Genomic DNA, 18,622 nt, shown 5'->3' with positions numbered 1-18,622 from the left:
GGCATGTGTAGTTAACTATTTTGGATCCGGTCTCTGAATCGGGTTACGACTCGAGCTCATTTTAATTCATAAGTTGTCAATTTTCAAGCTGGCGACGATGGCTCTTATGCTGTTTGGTCGTTGAGACCTTTTAGTGTGCGGCCCGGAGGCTTATTTAGCTAGCGACAATGGCTCTTATGTTTTTTTCCCATGGGCATTTTATAGGCTTTTTTTCCTATCGTTAAGGTCTTTTTGAAATGATTTTGCCTGACCCATCATCGGTTCTGGAAGAACCTTAATTTCAAGTTGTTATCGGCGATGTTTGAGCACCTCGAAAGGTTCTTAGCTCGTAGGCTGAGTAGGTCGCAGCCTTGTGATTTTGGAGCTAACATGGTCGAAGCCCGTTTTTGCCTGTTAAGGGGATCCTGTTTTAACCGGTTCTTTCCAAAGTATATTCGAAGTAGTGACCTGCGATTTTGTTTAGCGACGGTTGGGCGTCCCTGAGTCGCGTTAATTTGGTTGTATTAGCCGTTTTGACCGTAGTCATATGTGTTTGGCCGGAGCCATTTTTGATCCCTAGTGATAGTTTAGGCATCTACACTAAGGGTATGCCTTTTTGGGATTCTTACAAATGCGATGTATAGCCTAAACTTCGGGATTTTGAGTTTCATACATGTTGAGGTCTTACATCTTGTCATGCATGTTAAGGTCTTACAGCTTGTCATGCCTATTGAGGTCTTACAATTTGTCATGTCTGTTGAGGTCTTATAGTTTGTCATGCCTGTTGAGGTCTTACAGTTTGTGTTGCTATGTAGAATAGATCTGGTTATACCGAGTCTGCTCGCTTGGGGTCTTACGTCCTTGGGATTTCCAGTGTCAGGCGATTGGCGATGGTCCCCGAGTCATCGAGTTTGCTTAGGCTCGAAGGTCGTTATTCATAAGCTCCAATTTATCTTGCTGGGGCTTTATGAGCCCGGAGTTCTGACCCTAGGACTGTACGGGTGCCAAGTAGTTGACGCTGAGTCTCCGAGTATTTCGAAATGCATTTGGTTGGGGGGCCCTTGCCGTGAGCGTGTTGAAATCCCCCTTTCTGGAATACGAGATGCCAAAATATATTCTTTATTGCTTGGTGTAAATACATGTTGTTTTATTGTTGCGAGCTCCGCCCGTGCGGGCACGGCTCCTTGGATCGTTCGGTCCTATGCATCACTTCCTATTGGGGCTCCGTTCGTCATTTCCCGGAGTGGGCTGGTTGTAAAGAAAGTCTCGTGGGCTCGCTGAATCCTTCTTGGAAAGTGCGTGGATGTTGCCTCGTTAAAAAACCCTGCCGATAAAAACCCATTTCGGGATAAAAAACCGATCAAAGGAAAAGAGTGCAACGGACGCTTTGAAGCCTCAAGATCTTCAAGCCGGATTGTCGTCCTGATTACTTTGGTCACGGACCTGCACAAGAGTTATCGTGAAGTAGAAGATGGAAAGAGGGATGGGCGATTACACCTTGGTGGCGTCGGCGTTTCTCGAGTTCTGGCACTTTATTCGGTGGTTGCTAAGTGGTCCTTTATTTGAAAGCGTTTGGGGCGACCATTAAAAAATCGTGTGGATGACGTGTTGGGGCACGTATGCTTTGTTCCTTTTGGTTATTTCTCCTTCCCGCGATTGATTTTTAGCCCGATTGCTGAGAAATTCCCGAAGGTGGCCGTTATCAAGAAATCGAGCCACTTCCTCTCGGAGCTGCCTGCAATCTTCGGTTCGATGCCCGAAAGAGTTGTGAAAGTCGCAAATCAAATTGTAGTTCCTGTAGGAAGGATCCGAATGTACCGGTCTGGGCCATCTAGCGTCTCTGATTTTGCTAATGGCGAACACGATGTCTGACACATCGACGTTGAAGCTATACTCTTATAGGCGGAGTGCCCCTGTTGGCCCTGCGTACCCGTCCAATCCACCCCTGTTGAGGGGTCCCCGAGGGTTCTGTCCTTGGTTTACCAATCGGCCGTTATGGGGCGGATTGCATTTTGGAGCATTTCTCCTATCATCGGGGTATGGCTGGTACCTTTCTTTATTCGATCTTGACTCCTTCGCCAAGAGCCTGCTCGGGTATACTGAGCCCGAAGGGGCTCCCAACTGGTCGTCCTCGACCCTGATCTTTGACTAGTATCGGTTGTGGACGTCCGACCAGATTACGGCGGGATACTCGATCAGATTCTCTTTCAGCTACCTTGATTCCACCGAGCTTCGTTCATTCAGGCCTTGAGTAAAGGCCTGTACTGCCCAGTCGTCGGAGACCGGCGGGAGCTCCATTCATTCTGTCTGAAAACGAGACACGAATTCTCGCAGCATTTCGTTCTTCCTTTGCTTAATCTTGAATACGTCGGACTGTCTTGTTGCTACCTTGATGGCTCCGGCATGTGCCTTTACAAAGGAGTATACTAGTATGGCGAATGAATCTATGGAATTGGGAGCAAAGTTGTGACACCACATTATGGCCCCCTTCAAAAGTGTTTCTCCTAATTTTTTCAGTAATACGGACTCAATCTCGTCATTCTTTATATCGTTGCCTTTTACTGCACAGGTGTAGGCAGTAACGTGTTCGTTAGGGTTGGTGGTACCATTGTACTTAGGGAGTTTCGGCATTCTGAACTTTTTTGGAATATTCTTCGGGGCCACTTCCTCGGGGAACGACTTCTATATGAACTTCTTCGAATCCAAACCCTTGAGGATTGGGGGCACACCCGGGATCTTATTGACCCTAGAGTTGTAGGTCTCGACCTTTTTATCGTTGGCTACAATCATTTTCTAACCCGATTTGATCCTTTTGGTGATGTCCTCGAGCATCTTTACTATGGCAGGGTCGGCCACGGACCCGTTATTGCTTGACCTTTCGAGTACTTGCTCGGCGGGGGAAGTAGTCTCTGGTGCTGCTGTGCTGGGAGTCTTTGGATGGCTTTGTAACTAAGCAATGGCTAACTGTTCTGTCTGCAACATTTCAAAAATAGCATGAAGACTAACTTCATGTTCTTCCCCGGCCGAGGTTTTTTGAGCTTCTTGTCAGTCATTGTGTCGTATGTTCCTATCGGTGTGAGAAGTTTCGTCGACTTGTTGTGTGTCCTGCGAATCCGTGTCTGCTAGAATCAGTCCGGGCGCGTTATCAAGATTATGTGGTGGCGCTCCAGTGGTCGGGACAGCCACGCCATTTTCCATGTGGTTTTCGAGGTTGTCGTTCTCGACTCTGTTTACCGAGCCAGACATTTTGACCTGAAATCAAGAGATCTTTGGACAAGAAAAGGTGTGAAAGATAACTTGCGTATGTGCAATGAAAACATCAAGAAAATAATCACTATTATTTTTATCCCCATGGTGGGCGCCAAACTGTTTACCGTGAAAATGGTAATGATAATTAAATTTGTAAATGGGATTCTAAAAATACATGATCTATTTTTATGCTAGTTTTTAGAGCAGATGATGCTATGAATATGAAGTTTAATGATGAAATGCAAGCTAAAACGAGGCAGTAATCAAACCGAGAGGCCTGCTGCTAGGGCGTAGGACTGGTCGATGGGAGACCTCGGAGTCGACGTCTGGGTCAAGCTTGAGCTATCGGGGGCAGTGAGGAATGGGATAACAGTTAAGATATGATTAAACAAGGCTCTTTATGACCAATACCAAGCAATAGAATGAAGAACAAGTAAGAAAGCAATATATATTAAAGTGGCCTCGGGCCAGTGAGAGCAAGCAAGTTAGAAAGAAGAAAGAGAGAGAGAGATATTATTGCACTTGTGGAGAAATAGTTGGATCAACATTAGCCCTTTACAAAGTGGCATGGATTCCCCTTATATAGGAGAGGGGATACAATATAGTACAGAGTGCATTAAGTGTGAAGGCACGGGGATGGGATGGCTAGGCACGGTGCTAGTGCTTGCTATTCTAGTTGTTCGCCTCAGGAATCCCATGTCCTCGGAACCTTCGTTGGATCGCGGACAAATTCCACATCCTCGGAATCTTTGCTGGGCATGGACGAACCTCGAATGAGGGAGCTCGATCGTAATCCTGCTGCCTCGAGATGCTAATATGACTTCCCGAATGCACCTTATCAGCGAGAAATAGACCCCTCCGATTTCACCGCATACAGTGTTCATTGTAGGTTTCTTGGGCATGCTGGTATTCCCAATCCAAGGGGATAGAATCCATACTAGGCTGGCCATGGTGGCCAAAAATTTGATGGACGGGATCGAGGGGCATACATATACCATTGTCCCTATGATCATTGCAGATATGTACCAGGCCTTGGAATGTTGTCAGAAGGGGTTCAGATTCTTTAAGGGTTGCAATTTGCTGTTACAGGTTTGGTTGTTGGAGCATCTCCAAAGGGGTCAATACCGCCAAGAGTTTCCACGAAGGCCTTGGAATGATCACATAGCTTTACATCACCTTAAGATAATGACTTATATTCCGGACATGTTTGCTCAGCCTAAGGATGTTGTAGGATGGGTGCAGTTTTTCAACAAGTTAACTGAGGACCAGGTCCAGTGGATGTTCGAGTGGTTCCCCACCGACGAGTTCATCATCAAATCCAGGGATGTTCCATACTTGGTGTTGATTGGGTTAAGGGAGATATATCCTTATGCTCCCCTCAGGGTTATGAGACAGGTCATACCACGAGCCACTAAAATGAGTCACTTCATAGCTGATTTTCAGGGTGACGCCATCCCATATAAGAATGAGGCACAACATATTTGGACTTTGAAGATTATCGTGGAGAAGGATACCATCAAGCCGGACCGATATCATGCGGGTCACTCATACTTTTACCCCTCGTGGTTGGATGATAACATAGCCGGGATCTTCGAGCCAAGGGTTGGTCTAGGAAACAGGGTCATAGACGAAGTTGCCGAAGCAGAGGTGAAGTATAACAAGCTGCACAAAAGATTTTGTGAGTCTGAAGCTGAGCATATGGAGCAGCATAAGGCCGACATGGAAATGATCAATGAGTAGAAAGAGAGAGATATTAAATCCAGCGAAAGGTTGGAATATCTGGAGTACAGCTTAATGGAATTGGAAGGGATAATAATAAAGAGGGTCACCGATTGCCAGAACGCTGAGGGAAACGAAGGAGGACATTTGGCAAGGGGATTCTTACTGCTGAACCTGCGCAAACTGGGGAATTGATCGACAATACCATCCAGACTGGAGAGGGTCCTTCTGGGACCAAGTAGATTAGGTTTACATGCTTTTCTTTTAAATGTAATAAGGCCAAGTGCCATCAATAACATTATCTTATTTAGTGTCATTTGGGTCGTCTATTTTTAACATTAATGAAATGAGGCAATTATTTACACTAAATTTCTCCCAAATCTTTTCGTCGCTAGGCCCACCTCAGGCACAAAGAGGTTCCCAAATTAGGGCACGAATTTACATTCCTGTAATATGTGTTTAAATACTACAAACATTTCAGAATCCTTACTACCTTGTTTACCTTTTGTTTTTCTTTATTTTTATTCCTATCCCCTAGGGTTGGTTTGCATATACTGGCATCATCAGCATATCACACCAGATCTAGAGGCCATCCACCTCCTCCTCCAAGTAATACCAAAAGTAGAGGGAAAGCTAAAATGGATGACCTAAGTGGTATCCAAAAGGAAAATGCGGAGAATGCGGAAACTTCAGACGGTCAGAGCACTCCGGCACCAAATGATTTGGTTTTACGGTTGGAACAAAAGATACTGGAGTTACAGGGAGAACTTGAGTAAGTCCACAACTTAGCAAACCTATCCCTCACCCTGAATGTCCCCGATGTTAACCAACAAAACACCAAAAACCCAGCACCTCCCCAAAATACACCAAACTAGCATCCACAAAACCCTCCCGCACCGCATCAATATGCAACTCCACCTCAAAATCTCAATCCTTTATCGATACCAACTCCACCACAACACCATCATCAAACAATCCAATACCCGCCAACCGCTACCTATCACACTCCTCAGAACACACCACAACCCATTCCCGATTCTCATAACTCAACCAATGACCACCACTACACCCAGGTCCTAAGCACTCACTAAAACAACCCTATATATGTGGAAACTGTACCTCACTCTACTCAACCAATCTCCTATACACCAAAATCCGCTGAGAAGGACCTGCTCATTAAGAACATGGCCGAGGAACTCAAGAAATTGACAAGTCGAGTTCAAGGTGTCGAAGGAGGCAAAGGGATAGAAGGTTTGAATTATGAAGACTTATGCATACAACCGGACGTGGAACTACCGGAGTGTTACAAACCTCCCAAGCTCGAGATGTTTGATGGAACAGGTGATCCTAAGGTTCATTTGAGAACTTACTGCGGCTAGCTCGTGTGGGTCGGAAAAGATTAAAGGATCCGAATGAAGCTCTTCATGAGAAGTCTTACTGGAGATGCCCTATCCTGGTACATAAGCCCGAACCCTAAGAAGTGGGCCAATTGGGTGAGTATGGCATCAGAATTTATAGACCAGTTCAGGTTCAACACGGAGAATGCACCGGATGTCTTCTACATCCAGAATTTAAAGAAGAAGCCAACTGAGACTTTCCGTGAGTATGCTACCCGGTGGAGGTCAGAAGTAGCCAAGGTTAGACCAGCACTAGAAGAAGAACAAATGAACAAGTTCTTTGTCAGGGCACATGACCCATAATATTATGAAAGGTTAATGGTCATTGAGAATCACAAAATTCTCCGATATCATCAAACTCAGAGAAAGGATTAAAGAAGGTATCAAAAGCGGAATGGTGATAGATTTCGAGGCATTATAGGCCACGAACAAAGCATGGAAATCAGGCAGCATATCAAAGAAGAGAGACGTGGGGACAGTAATGGTGGGTCAAGGCCCAAAATCTCCACTCACATACCAAACACCTCCACTAACATACCAAACACCTCCACCCACATACCAACCCTCATCTCCCAAATATTCCTAATCAACCACTACCTATCACGCCTATAATTCCCAACCATCTCATTTCTAGTCACCTCCAACTTGCCAAAACTACCAAAAACCCCGACCTATTGGGATTCATTGTCAGTCATCGGGGAATCGAGTTGGACCCGTCCAAAGTTAAGGCTATTCAAGAGTTACCGCCACCAAGAAGCAAGAAGGATATGATGAGCTTCCTAGGACATCTCAACTATATCAGTCGCTTCATAGCGCAGTCCACAGTCATATGTGAACCCATCTTCAAGATGTTGAGGAAAGATGCTGAAACAACTTGGACCGAATATTGTCAGAGGGCTTTCGACAAAATCAAGGAGTACCAGTCCACACCACCAGTCTTGGTCCCACCAGAACCGGGGCGGCCTTTGCTACTCTATATTTCTGTATTAGATGGAGCCTTCAGATGTGTTCTGGGACAACACGACGAGACATGGAGAAAGGAGCAAGCCATATACTACTTAAGTAAGAAGTTCACACCTTACGAAGTATGATATTCTCTGTTAGAACACACTTGTTGTGTTTTGACTTGGATGGCTCAAAAATTGAGGCATTACTTCTATGTCTATACCACGTATCTCATATCCAGGATGGACCCCTGAAGTACATCTTTCAGAAGCCCATGACGATAGGAAAATTAGCCAAATGGCAAATACTGTTAAGTGAGTTCGATATCGTCTATGTAACTTAGAAGCCAGTCAAAGGACAAATATTGGCAGACCATTTTGCTGAAAGTCCTGTGGGAGAAGAATACGAACCCTTGAAAATGTATTTTCCTGATGAAGAAGTGTCGTTCGTGGGAGAAGACATTACTGAAGCATACGGCGGTTGAAGGATGTTCTTTGATGGAGCTGCAAATTTCAAAGGAGTGGGCATTGGATCGATTTTAGTATTGGAATAAGGTCGACACTACCCTGTATCCACGAAGCTTAGGTTTCTATGCACCAACAAAATGGCGGAATATGAGGCTTGCATCATGGGGGTCTATCGGCCATCGATATAAATATACAGGAGTTACTGGTAATTGGTGATTCAGATCTGCTTATGCACCAGGTACAAGGAGAATGGGCCACCAAGAATTCCAAGATATTGCCATATCTACACCATGTACAGGAATTGAGAAAGAGGTTCACGAAGATAGAGTTTCGGCATGTTCCCAGAATTCAGAACAAGTCTGCCGATGCATTGGCCACTTTGTCATCCATGATACAACATCTAGACAAGAATTTCATTGATCCCATCCCAGTGAGAATTCATAATCAACCAGCTTACTGCGCTCATGTTGAGGAGGAGATGGATGGATGACCTTGGTTTCATGACATTAGAGAGTACTTGGCAAAGGGAGAATACCTGGAGTATGCGAACCATACTCAGAAATGCACACTTTGAAGGTTTTCCAATCACTTCTTCCATAGCGGAGGAAACTTTTACAGAAGAACTCCTGATTTGGGATTGCTAAGGTGTGTCAACGCAAAAGAGGATTCTAAGCTACTTGAGGAGATACATGTTGGGACCTGTGGCCCGCATATGAATGGTTTCATCTTGGTCAAGAAGATACTTAAGGCCGGTTATTTTTGGATGGCCATGGAGACAGATTGCGTCTAGTATGTCCAAAAATGCTACCAATGTCAAGTACATGCCGACATGATAAAAGTGCCGCCAAATGAGCTCAATGCAACAAGCTCACCTTGGCCATTCGCCGCTTGGGGAATGGATGTCATCTGTCCGATTGAGCCCACTACTTCAAACGGGTACAGCTTTATTCTAGTAGTCATTGACTACTTCACAAAATGGGTAGAGGTCACATCCTACAAGGCAATAACTAATAAAGTCATGGAAAATTTTGTCTGCGACCAGATTGTTTGCCGGTTAGGAGTTCCAGAATCAATCATCACTGACAATGCCTCCAATCTCAACAGTGATCTGATGAAGACCATGTGTGAGACTTTCAAAATCAAGCACAAGAACTCCACAACATACAGACCTCAGATGAATGGAGCCAAAAAAGCCTCCAACAAGAACATCAAGAGATACTAAGGAAGATAGTAGAAAACCACAACCAATGGCACGAGAAGTTACCCTTTGCCCTGTTAGGATACCGCACTATAGTCCGCACATCAACTGGGGCAACTCCCTACTTACTGGTTTATGGTACCGAAGCTGTCATCCCAGCCGAGGTAGAGATTCTTTCTTTAAGGATCATACAAGAAGCCGAACTCAGTGATGCAGAATAGATAAGGAGCTGCTATGAGCAATTGGACCTTATAGATGGAAAAAGAATGAACGCGGTATGTCACTGTCAACTTTATCAGAACAGAATGTCCAAAGTTTTCAACAAAAGGGTCAAACTAAGACAGTTTGCACCAGGACAGCTGGTGCTGAAGATGATCTTCCCACATCTGGATGAAGCCAAAGGGAAATTCTTTCCCAACTGGAAATGTCCCTACATGGTTCACAGGGTGCAAACAGGAGGAGCACCCATACTTGCAGGAATAGACGGAGAAGTCTGGCCAAAACCAATCAATTTAGACGCAGTCAAAAGATACTATGTTTAGACGTTTCGCATTCACATGATATAATTAAACTACGATTTACATGATTCCATTTAAGAGGGGATATATAGGCAACCCTATGGGTTCGGTCATATCATAATAAAATTTTCATTTCCCCCAGAACCAGAAACTGGGGTAGAATTTTAAGGAGGACCCTCAAAATTCTGGAGCAAGTCCAGCCGACGCCATCACATGCCAAAAAGTTAGAAATTGGTTAAGAAACTAGGGCAGAATTTTGAGAAGGATTCTCAAAATTCCGAAGAAGGGTCAGCAAGTTTCGTCACTCGCAAACGGCCAAAGGATCATCTACCAAACTGGGGTAGACTTTTGAGGAGGACCCTCTAAATTCTAACACAAGAAAGCTGTAATGTCTCTGAAATGTGTTACAGTCACTACTTCATCCAAAATTACTTGATACTTCACTATGTTTTCTAAAATAACTCTATTTTCATCAATAATCACATATTTTCAAAAACTCTACTTCTATAATAGCCAGGTGTTACCCAGGGAAACTCAAACAAGACCTCCATAATAGAGGAGCAAAGCCAGCAGACGAAGGCACAAACCAACCTCCCCTTACAAAACCTACAATTTTTCTTTGAGCACAGACACATCTAACATAACAGTAGCATTCGCGAATATATACACGCAGCAAAATCGCTATCAATCGGGCCACCAAGCACCGAATATATCTCCAGCTAAGAAATAATCTACTCTTATTTGCCAACTGTTCACTGCATAAGACTAAGCATTGTCTTTCCTTTGCATGGGACTAAGCCTTGTCCCACATCCTACATGAGACTAAGCCCTGTCTCCATCTTGCATGAGGCTAAGCCCTGCCTCCATATCTGCATATGGCTAAGATTTACCTTCTATCTACATGGGACTAAGCCCTGTCCCGCATCCTGCATGAGACTAAGCTCTATCTCCAATCTTGCATGAGGCTAAGCCCTACCTCCATATTTGCATAAGGCTAAGCCTTGTCCCGCATCCTGCATGAGACTAAGCTCTGTCTCCGATCTTGCATGAAGCTAAGCCCTGCCTCCATATTTGCATTAGGCTATGCTTTGCCTTCTATCTGTATGAGACTAAGCCTTGTCCCGCATCCTGCATGAGACTAAGCCCTATCCCGCATCCTGCATGAGACTAAGCTCTGTCTCCAATCTTGCATGAGTCTAAGCCCTGCCTCTATATTTACATAAGGCTAAGCACTTCCTTCTCTTTGCATGAGACTAAGCCCTGTCTCCATATCTGCATAAGGCTAAGCCCTACCTCCACATCTACATAAGGCTAAGCTTTGCCTTCCATCTGCATGGTACTAAGACCTGTCCCGCATCTTGCATGAGACTAAGCTCTGTCTCCAATTTTGCATAAGGCTAAGCAATGCCTTCTCATGGGACGAAGCATTGTCCCTCCTTGCGTAAATGTTGCTCTATCCCGACACTATCTATTTGCTCATCTTTCGGGCTAAGCTCTGCCCTCAACCTCACAAGACTAAGCCTTGTCTTGTTGATTTTTAGCATCATAGTATTGCATCTCATGGGCTAAAATATCGCCAACTTGTCCAAAGGCGTCATTGTCTAAAGGCATCATCCTCATAGCTAGAAGACATCATGTCATGGCTCGAGGATCACTCAAATTTGCATATCATTATTCAAAGGCGTCATGGTTTAGAGGCACCATCCTCATGGCCCAAGAACATCATTTCATGGCCCGTGAATCTCCTATCTCACAATTCATGGCCCAGGACATCATAGTCTAAGGACATCATCCGCACCGTCCAAAGGCAATCTTGCATGGTCCAAAGGGAATTTGCATCATGTTTAAATTTTTGTAGTAATCTTCATACTTGTATGCGTCGTATTTTGAGTTTGCATGTGATCCCGGAGGTAACCATTTTTCAAACAGGAGCAGCCTTCACTCCGGTTTCCGCTCGTACCATTTTTTCACTTGCCATTCATAACCGATTCTCATCAGTTACACATCCTACCCCGTGATATATAGCTATCTGCCCTATAATACATCCGATACATTCCGGATTCGCAATCATAACTCCATAAGACATTACCTTTCACAAAAGAACCTTTCGAGAATGGGCCATTATTCTTATAACAACTTCATCGGCTTTCGCTCGCTGTTGGATCCAGAACTATACATGGCCTAATTCCTGTAAAACCAGGGATATGTAGGCAGCTCAAAGACCAGAGTTCGACCTCTATTTTTTTCTAAAGCATCCCGCTCGGTCAAAATTGGCCATCATATCTTTACCCGACAACTCTTTCATCCTTCCCGGATAAAGAGGGGCAGGTGGTGATACCTACTTTTTCCCTATAATACTTTTTAAGTGCATATATACCTTCAATACTATGCATTAACCTCAATCGATATTTTTCCATAATTTCTACATTTTTTTAAATTAATTTATTCTAGTATTTTATTTATATAAATCATTACAAAATTGCATCACAAATGACTTTATAACATTTCATGATTTAATTTTGCTATTTATAGTCATATTAAGTTCAAATTATTTCACAAATGGCTAGATTTACACTTTTTTTGTTACAATTGCAAAAGCTTTGCAATTATAACCCATGTATACATTATCACATTATTTTACCAAAAAATAGCTCATTGTATTTTTTAAATATGTAGTAATTATTTTAAAATATTTCTGTGCATGAAAATTACTTTTATAATTTGTTAATTATTTTATAAAATATTTTTTATAAATTGTTTGAGTATTTAACAAATAGTACTATTTGATTCCTAATATTTTCCGGACCTAGCCCCTCAAACCAGCCCAAAACCCTTTTTTTAAAATTAGCCCAAATCCCCTTAGGCCCAAAGCTACACCTGCCCAACCCAATTGCCCGTTCAATCGTGGCCATTGATCATTTTGATTAACGATCCACAAACCCCCTTACCATAATTACTCCTAAACCTACCCCTAACCCTTTTTATTCCTTCCCAACCCCACCTCCACCATCTCCCTCATCTCTCAGCTCTCTCTCGACCTAACCCTAACCCTAAACGGCGTCACCGGTGTAAAACCCCTCCTATAATGCTCCTATGTCTCCTCCGACCATCACTGGTCTCCTACACGCCATGGCTCTTCGATTTCCTGAAATCCTTGAAAGGATCTCAAAGAAATCCAACTGGTTCTGGTTTGAAACTTGTTTACCGACCGTCTCAGGCCATTTTCGTTTGTAAGTGAAGGATTCTTCCTTGTTTTGTTACGGATCTATAGGTTTTTGACATATTCTCTCATCTCTGCTATTAAACTGAAAACCGTAGTTCATTGATGATTTGGGTATTATCAAATGTTTTCCTTCAAAACCCCCTTGCTTTAATTGATTATCTCGCTTTTATCGCTCTTTCTAAACTAAGGTTCATCCCAAATTATTTTTCAAAGGTCTTTCTGACTTCTAAGTGTTTAATCAATTATTCTTTCACTTTCTTGACTGATTTTTGCAAGAGTATTCGAACCCTAATTGATTCTATATAATATATTGATTTTTCCAATCTTTGCTTCAATTTTGGGTCTTTCCGTGTTGGACTTAAACATTTTCTTTGTCAAATCCAGTATTTTGTGGTTTTTGCCCTAATTAATCTCTGTTAGGGTTTGAACCTGCTTTTTCCGACTAAGTTCTATGTTTCTGTAAGGTTTTACTTAGTCTGATTTCTATTTATGGAAGTTGAGTAATTCTTTCCGGAAATCAGTATTCTTTTGAAAGTTTTGCTAATTGCTTTACTATGTTAAAGATTCGTATGTATAGACTTTATTTGTTTCCTTGTTTATAACGTTAATTGGTCATTTATGCCGTAATTACTTGCCCGTATAACTTTGGGATTCTTACTGATTCCTTATTTGGTATGGTCTGGACTCCTTGCCTTAATTAAACCCTTGTTATTACTGTTAATCAATTACCCCTAATTAAGGGGGTCTATTCTGAACCCTTATGTGGTTAGATTCTGTGATTTCCTTAATTGACCGAATGCTGATTCCTTTACCTTATTTGTGTTACTATTAAACTTCTATAAATACACCCTTGTTTTACCTCTCAAAGGACTCGAACTAAGTTCAGAATACACACACACACACTCAAACTCTCTCTTCTTCCTCTATTACTTGTGATAACTATTGGTCTAGCCGGTTGAAAGCCAAGGTTAGACAGTGGAATTGCACTTGCTTTACATTCTTCACTTAGCTTCTCTAACTGGTATGTCTCCAGTTCAATTCTGAAACTCAAACTCTATGTGTTCCACGTTTTGCACTAGTTCGATTTGCTATGTATTTACTTTATCTTCCTGTTTACTGCTTTACTCAGTATGTCTAAATTCTGTTCTCCTATGTTCAAACGTGCAATCAGTATGTCTGGGTCTCACTTGTATGTTTGATACTTGGCCAACATGTTTATTTAGTCTCTGTTTACTCTCTTTAATTGGCGTGATCATATTGATAACTTAGTTGTCTAATGTACTTGGTTGATCCTAATTAGTATACACTTTGTTTTCAACATGACTATTTCACTATATTCTATGCATATGTCTTAATTGCTTCTTATCATGACTAACTTGTTAAGTCTCTGAACTAGTAGTTCCTGTTTGTTCTGTACAGTTGTTGCTCCATATGCTCCCCTAGGCTTTGTCTATGTGTTTGAACTCTCTATGTTCCCAACCCCTTGACCCCTATTTGTAAAGCTGATTGTTGAGTGATTGTGAGTCTGAGCACTCTAAGTTTGTGTGACTGTATGTCTGCACTTTTCAGAATTGATTTCAAGACTGTTTTCACCCCTAACATCTTCCTGAAAACTGTTTATATTCCTGAAAATCTTTTCACTTCTCTCTACATTGTTTTACTAAGTCTTTCAAAACTATGTCAAGCACTCTCACTTTACTCTCAGACTATTAGGTTCTGCCCCTCTAGTGTGTGTACTGCTTAGGTATCCTTGAGATTCCTCTGAACTCTGGCACATCAGGGCTGGCCCTTCCATACTGCACATAACCAGTTCTCTATTTTAAGAAAGGTCTTGGTGTGACCACTGCCCCAGATCCTTGAGGTCCTTAGGGAACTTTGACACACCAGGACACACTATTGGCTATGAGATTCTTGGAATCTGAAACTGTTCTTGAAGGCCTGGCATCCCCAGGTTTAATTTGGGCCTAATTCAGGCTCCATATAGTATAGTTTACATTTATTTATGTAATTCATTCGATTCTGATCTGTAATAATATTCTTTGTAAACAGATATTGGGATAATTAGTAAAAAGGGGAGGGTTCCTATACGATTCTTATGGGGAAACCAGATAGAAATCATGCTTTAGGTTTATATATGTTGATTTGTAGTAGAAATCATGCTTTAGGTTTATATTGTGTTGATTTGCAATATAAATCACGCTTTAGGTTTATATTATGCAATAGATAGCATGCCTCTAGGTTTGCTATGTCTATTTGTATTAAAACCATGCCATAAATCTGTGCATTAGATATCCTGCCTTAGGATAATCATGTTTACTAATTTTACCCATTAGAAAATATGTTATAGGCTCATCATTCTATTATCACGAAAACTTTATTTCTGCATAAGTCATAATTACTCGAAAATCTGTTCTTAAAGTCACCGTTGTAATTATGCTTGATAAAATGACCATCTCTCTCTATGCATTAGAAATCCTGCCTTCGGACTCTGTTTGCATTTGCTTTAAATCGTATCTGTGTCGCATAAATGAATAATTATCCATAAAGAGGTTTAAAACAGCCCAACACATAGATATCATATTCTAGTATAAATATGCATGAAATAAGCTTTTGTAACATTCAACATCTAGACCAGCATTCCTATAGGATTTAATAGAACTCAAGCTATTTGACTAATTCCTAGAATTCTGTTTTAGACAGCATGTTTATAGGGGTACAATAAATCCACACCTAGGCAAGCTTTAGGTGATGAAGAGTTTTATAAAAACTACGAAATGGTGTTGTGTTTGTAAAAAATTTTCAGGTTTAACAGGTTCTAAAATCAGTAGGCAAACTGATCCGGTTATATTACTTCGCTTTAAAATAATGATGCATATTCTATGTCTGTGATGCTCCCCTAGATATCCTGTTCTAGGACCTTCTGAAATTCTTTAAAATCTGTTGTTTGAGACGTGCTACTTGTTTGTTTATGTGTGGAGGTAAACATGAACCCCTTAATTGCTTCCCTATTTGACAGTCCTATATGTTGTCACTTAGATTTTACCTTTTAAACACCTTAGGAGAGTCTAGTATTGCCAAAATTTAGAGGTCCTAAACACCTCCAGGACCACAACAAAGGGACGGGTAAAGCACGCTTAGAGTTCGTTAATTAAACTCGCTTATATAACCGCTAAGGGGAGGGTAATGGGTAGTAAAAAGGATATGATAATCTGTGCGCTAATGCCACGTGTAACCCCTATTTGAGGAAGGCTTATCAGGTATTGTACAGATGTGATCCTATGGGCTAACCAACTTGGGACTTCCTTTTCTTTATTTACATATATGTTCTTAGACTACCTATCCCCTAAACTTTCTTTATTTGCAAATGTGTGCTTAGACTGCTTACCTGTTAAATGACTAATTCACATAACCAAGTTCGGTCGGGATCCACCGTTGTGGACCGCGAGGGGTGCCTCACACCTTCCTCTCAAGGTTATTTCGAGCCCTTACCCTAATCTCTAGTAATGCAAACTAGTTGTATGAGTTAATTGCTCTAGGTGCCCTAACGCACCTTAATCCGTTAGGTGACGACTCTTCAAATACCCAATTCCCAAAAGGAAATGAGTTGTTCCCAATGAATGTCGAAACCCGGAATCCGCGAGGAAAAGGGGCGCGACAGTAACAAGGCCCTCCTCCAATACCATATACCAACAACACCAAGAACAAAACAATAACAACATGTATGCATCATTTTCCAACCTTATCTCCATCACAAAATATCACAAAACAACCCACACACTCTAATCACTTCATACATAAAACGATAACAAAAGTAGTGTCAAATAGCCTAAAAATGTAACGATGAATGACCAGCCCACCATTCCGTCATTATGTGGTATTTCTCCACACCTTTTATCCTCCAACACTCCGTAAAATATCAGCAAAATAGACAGCCAAAAAGCAACACGAAACAACCCCCAATATAGTCCACTATAAGTCGAATAACTCGAACTCATGGCTTCCGATAACCGTCCTGTGAGTTCTAACTATTGGAAAACGAATTTATCAACCTTCATTGATATTTAAAGCTTAAATACAGAAAGTAGACGTTTTCTTAACTATGAAGTACTTTCCAAAACTCAAACTACAAAGGAACAGAGAGGCGATATAACGATACTTACGTCGTAGGGATCGTTCTAGTATTATCGCTTCTTGATTTCATACCCAGGATGTTAATATTCTTGGAAACCCTTGCGGAGAGCTTGAGGTTAACTTTAGGCGTCTTATTCTGGTCGTGGTATGTGGAAAAGTGAAGAAATAGACGACATAAGGCCTATATATATATATATATATCCATTTTTAAAATGTCAAAGAGGTGCTAGCTTGGCACTCTATTATTGGCTCTTCTTCAAACGCTTATATTATCTTATCTGAATATCATATGAATGAACGGTTAAGATAATTAAAAACTACATTTGAAGACCTTCAATTTGGAATATAATATGTCCTAAAAGACCTCATATAACACACGAAATATATTGCTCAAAATGCTTTAGTGACACACCTACTTCTCACCTATACAGTCTGCGCAGTCTCGCAAAGCTGCAAATATATCTCTACTCCTATGTCGTATCGATGCACAATTTTATGCTTTAGAAAATAGACTCGTAGATCTTCAATTTTGTAGGTAGATCATCCCCTAATTCCAAATATATTGGGAGAAAAACTCAGCTATATTTGACCTAAATTTCAGCATATTTATGAATGTAATTTGTGATGATCTTTGCCAACTTTTGTTCCAAAATTCACTTGACCTCAAAACATAACACACGACTATCATAAGACAAAAATAATTCATAACATAACCTCTTTATCATTTTGAGCACACTAGTCTCACCCCAAAAGTTCATGTTATAACATTCCCAACTTGTCGACTTTCGACAAAACTTATTTTCTTTAATTGGTTTAGCTTCTAAGCCTTCCAACCCTCTTAATACTTGTAGTCCATGATCTTAAATATTTGTATCCTCCGAGTTAACATGATTAACTTACTTTATATGCTTTCAAAGATGATCTCATTTCAGAGCTTACATAAATTGATTTACGACGTCACATACGAAACTATGGGGTGTAACAGGCACAACGGACCTAGGGAGTGAATACATTTGCTGATCGAAAGGATTCAAGGTAGTGTTGCATGGATACCGCAAACCTTTGGAGTCCCCTCCCCTTATCTTACAATGTTATTTTTCATTCAGACAATATTGTACTATTGAGACATATTCAGCATTCGATTTTACAGCTCATGACTTTGTACTATTTGGTTTTGGGAGTTTGCTTTATGTACCACTGTATTGGATTTTTGTTAGAGCTTTATTCCGCTATTTACCTAATTCAAACATATTATATCTTGTTTTGATATTTTATATTATTGTGTGATTGGCTGATCTAGTCTTGGAGGTTAGATATCATCACGACCTTTGATGAGAGTTTTGGATCGTGAAAAATGCCTGTCACGTGATCCTTCTATTTTGGGCTGTAGCAAACTTAGTATCAAAGGAAAAGGTTTAAATATGTAATAGGAGTTAGAGGAAAATTCTATAGTGTTTCAATAAACAAAAGGTAACGTGTGTATGCACAAGATAGTTCTTCAAAAAATAATATAAACCGGAAAAAAAAAGTTTATTTCGTGTTTGTATAAGATAAAATATTTCTCGTAGCAGTGAGTTTACAACGTGTACACGCAGCCAGTTGGCATTAAACGTTACCCTTTATCAATAATTAGTAAAAAGCATAGTCCCTTGTAAATTAACTATTACTCTCTCTGCTACAATTTATGTGATGCTGAAATAAAGAAAGAAAGAATTATTTTTTAATATTTCTCATATACACATATGATTGTCACACGTTAAAGATTTACTGACATGTTGATATGAATATTTAATTAA

The sequence above is a fragment of the Nicotiana sylvestris genome, chromosome 9 (genome assembly GCF_000393655.2).
Source record: "Nicotiana sylvestris chromosome 9, ASM39365v2, whole genome shotgun sequence".
In the NCBI taxonomy this organism is placed as follows: domain Eukaryota; kingdom Viridiplantae; phylum Streptophyta; class Magnoliopsida; order Solanales; family Solanaceae; genus Nicotiana; species Nicotiana sylvestris.
Note: the sequence above shows the minus strand (reverse complement) of the source record.